A 4,695-nucleotide genomic window follows, 5' to 3' on the forward strand; every position below is an offset into this window, starting at 1 on the left:
AAAAACAAGAAGATTAAAGCCAAATACAGTAACACATGAGAAACTGTTAATGGCAACATGGTCCAACTGAAAAGAAGGAAGTCTTAGTCCTACCTCAGGTTCACGTGCCGACGAACCGCTGTAGACACGCAATGTTCTGCTGCGCGTTGCGAAGTAGCGCCTGTTTGTTATTACGAATCATCGTATGTAACTCAAATTTTTAATATAGTAGGCTTTCTGGGGGAGGGTGGAGGGTGGTTCGTAACTATGGGTTGTACTTAAGTCGGACGTTTGTAACCTGCAGACTGCTTGTAATTGGTACCTGTACAATTTGTAATTAGTATAGTATAGTTAGAGGTATCTGAAGATATTTACCTTTCAAAGGTATACATTAATGTACCTGTCTTGTATCTGGACTGATGCGTGTGCTAATTACAAGTCTTGTTCCCTGTGCCAACATTCATAATATGAAATGCATATATTTTATGATTTTAAAATGTATGTTTCTCAGTAGGGGGTGCGGTGGCACAGCGGGTTTGGCCGGGTCCTGCTCTCTGGTGGGACTGGGGTTCGAGTCCTGCTTGGGGTGCCTTGTGACGGACTGGTGTCCCGTCCTGGGTGTGTCCCCTCCTGGGTGTGTCCCCTCCAGCCTTGTGCCCTGCGTTGCCGAGTTAGGCTCCGGCTCACCGCGACCCTGCTTGGGACAAGCAATTTCAGCCTCTGTGTGTGTGTGTGTGTGTGTGTGTGTGTGTGTGTGTGTGTGTGTGTGTGTGTGTTTCAGTAATTGTGTTCAATCGCAATCTGAAATTGTAGTTTTCTTATAAACCATTAAATGGGTGTCACGGTGGCACAGCAAGTAGCCATGCTGTCTCACAGCACTTGAGTGATACAAGAAGATGTGGGTTTGATCCCTGCTCAGTCTGTGTGAAGTTTGCATGTTTTCCCCGTCTGCGTTGGTTTAATCTGGGTACTCTGGTTTCCCTCCACAGTTCAAAGACATGCTGTTCAGGTGGATTGATGACTGTAAAATCACCCATAGTGTGAGTGACAGACAGTGTTCCACTGATATATGAATGAGTGATCCATTGTAAATAGTGTATCTAGTAGTGTAAGTCAGCTTGGTGAATAAGGTGTGTTGGCTTATAACACTATATAGAGTTCATTGGAAGTCGCTTTGCAAAAACATGTCTGCTAAATGAATAAATGCAAAAAATTTAACAGTAATAACAAGCAAAACCTGCAAAACCTAAAGCCTCCAGCAGATGGTAACATTTCAACATGCAAAACATGAAATATGAACATTAAGAACTTTAAAATCACTTTAGAAGAAATGTTCATATTATAACTGTTATACCACAAAGTGAAATGGAAATGTACTTTTTTTAAAAAAAAAAAATGGCAAAATGTTAGCAGTATATAAAAAGGCACTTGACATCTTGAAATTATTTTTCACAAGACAAAAATACCCGAAACACAGTAGCAAAAGCACTTGAAATACAGTACTTAAGAATATATGGTTGACCTTCATGTTTAAATGTTATATCAAACAACTTTCAATAGAAGTTTAGAAATACTTATATCTAAGACACTGAACCAAGAATAACATGTTTAGTAAAAACTTTAAAATACGCTTATTTCCTTTAAAAGTGCACTTCCATTAGCTTACAGGAAAACATTATTTAGTCTTTCTCCTTGAACCTTTTGCCGATCTCCTCTAGCTTGACCTATATTCAGCTCTTATGTAGCGGAAAGGTATGCTGAGGAAGCTCACTATTGAGGATATCCTAAACTAAACACGTGCGTACGTTCACATACACTCTTGTTTCCTCTGGTGCCACAGTCCACAGCGCTTTGGTTTCCCTCTTGGCTCTTGGCAGCATATGTTTTATCACACAATTGGGGCCTTCAGGGAACAAATAAATTAACAAAAAGTAGGCAGAATTTAAGAAAAAAGCAACTCTACAAAAAAATATTTAAACAACACAATCACTGGAGCTTTACCACAACAATACAAATATTTTATTACTTTCAAAAACAAACAAGCAACTTGGAAAACATACAGGAAATGTACACCTTTAAATTAAACAGCCTTGTGTAAACAAAATAGAACTCTATATATTACACATAGAAAGCGTTCAACTGTCTCACCAAGTTAACATTTTTTTTTGGTTTTCTGAAGAAATATTTACCAGCATTTGTTACATACTTCCAACAAGTTTGGTTCACCAATTAAATTTGCCCAAGTAACCAAGGTGTCTCACACACACAGACACACACACACACAAATGTATTTTGATCAAAATACTCCATCTGCATTACACTGCTGTAGCCACCATCTAAGATGAGAGTGCTTTAATACCTGGGGCAGGTGCCTCAACACAAGCGCTCAGCTGTAAAAACATACATTATTTAGAGAGCACAAGCTGCGAAGGTGGTGATCAGTACCAGTCTTTCTGTGAATAATAAGGCCTTAAGAATATGCAATTTCAAGAGAATCTTATTTCAGATTCCACAAAAATGTGTGTGCCATTTAAAGCGAAACAATATTGACCAAATTAAACTTGCACTACTTTCTAACAGTGCAATGGTATACATGCATTTTGTTGGTTGGCTACTCTTGTAAGCTTCCTTGACATAGCTCACCAGAATGTTTTAAAACATGGTCTTTTAATAATTTCAAGAAGAATGGTGGCAAGACAATCTATCAGATACTTGAAATACACCTTAACTCCGTCGCTACAGCAGAGACACCTTCACTCATATGATTGTAAAAAGATGCCATTCCGCAAAATAATACACAGTGAAAATCCAAAGTTATGTCAGCTGTTCCATGAACATTTTCATAAACATACAACACAGTGATGGAAAACAAGACTACAGAGAAACGCCTCATAGAAATGGTTGCCTATTGATTCATAACCAATGCAATCGATAGGACCGGTAAAACATGGTGGGAGAACACTAAAGTGCCCTTTCCAAATAAAAGTGAAAACAGCATTTTCCACATTTTATACTCAGACGAAGTAAGTGGAAATTTCAGCGTGGTAGTTCCATTTGTGAGACCCTTTATGTATCATTTCAAGCCAATTCTAAGAAAAGCCACTGCCTCTAACATACTACACACTCCGAAAAATTTGTGACAGATATGGGGGGGCACAGCGGCACAGCGCTGCTGTCTCATAGCACCTGGGTGGTGCGAGAGGACGTGGGTTCGATCCCTACTCAGCCTGTATGAAATTTGCATGTTCTCCCCATGTCTGCGTGGGTTTCCTCCCACAGTCTAAAGACATGTTGTTCAAGTTCACCCATAGTGTGTGAGTGACAGAGAGAGTGAGTTCCACTGATGTATGGATGAGTGACCCATTGTAAGTACAGACGGTCCCCAAGTTACAATTTTTCAACTTCACAATGGTGTGGTAGCGACACGCATTCAGTAGAAATCATACTTCAAATTTTGAATTTTTCCCAGGCAAGCGATATGCGGTATAATACTCTCTCGTGATGTTGGGCAGCTGGGCAGTGCCAGCGATCTGCTAGTGTATACAACCGATAGTCCACAGTGTTTTGCGTTTCCAGCGTTTTTTGGATACCCCCTCCCCCCCCCCCCGGTTCTACGTTGTGTTTTCTGCATCCATCATGGGTACGAAATACCCATCTGTGTTTCCTGCTAATGTTAAGAAGAAGAGAAGGAAGTGAATTACTCTTGAGGAGAAACTCAAGATAACTGCCCAGCATAAAGGTGGCAAGCCCGTAATGGCCATCACACATGAACTTGGACTTTTGCTATTCACGATCTCGACCGTCTTAAAGGATAAGAAACTATGATATTTGGTAGGTTTGGTCTATTAAATGCATTTTCGACTTATGATGGGCTTATCAGAACGTACTCCCTTCGTAAGTTGGGGACCGTCTGTAGTGTATCTAGCAGTGTAAGTCACCTTGGTGAATAAGGTGTGTGGGCTGATGACACTAAGAGTTTGTTGGAAGTCGCTTTGGAGAAAAGCATTTGCCAAATAAATGTAAATATATTGAGGTATTTAGATGAATAAAAGTATATGAGTAAATACAGTGCAGGTGTGAGACAGCAGTGGCACTGAGCTTTCCATCATGCAGAACTAAATTGCAGTGGGGCTAAAGTACTGCATGCAGTGATGGGGTGTGGCTGCTCTATCCAAGAGCAAACTGAAGTGCTCCATTACACAACTCAATGGGGCAGACTCTGCCAGCTTTCCCCCTTGAACAAAATTTGCACCTATTTGTTTTCTCAAAACAATAAAAACCAAATATGCTAAATAAACCCTGAAGTTTTAGTCTTGTTTCCTTGCTGTTGTAGTTTTTTTTAATTACATTTTTATCCTGAGGAAATTTATATAGGTGCACATTTTGCACTGGGGCAAAAACTAGGTAAATCTAGCCATGCATACTTATAATGGCTTCACAGTATGATGCAAGATTACGTGCAAAGTAATAGCCAGAGGTGTCCTTTAAAGTACAACTAAAATATGGAGGAAACAACAATATTAAAAACTGGAATATGAAAATAATAAGAAAATATTTAAAAAAAAAAAACAAAACATAAAATGAGCCACACTACCCAACAGAATTCTTTCAAATTAGAAATTTAGATTGTTTTATCTAGAAACATTGTCATTAAAAGGAGAATTGCACAAAATATTCTCAATAAAAACAGTGGTTACCATAGTAAACATATAAAAC

Source organism: Scleropages formosus, chromosome 2 (genome assembly GCF_900964775.1).
Source record: "Scleropages formosus chromosome 2, fSclFor1.1, whole genome shotgun sequence".
Lineage (NCBI taxonomy): Eukaryota > Metazoa > Chordata > Actinopteri > Osteoglossiformes > Osteoglossidae > Scleropages > Scleropages formosus.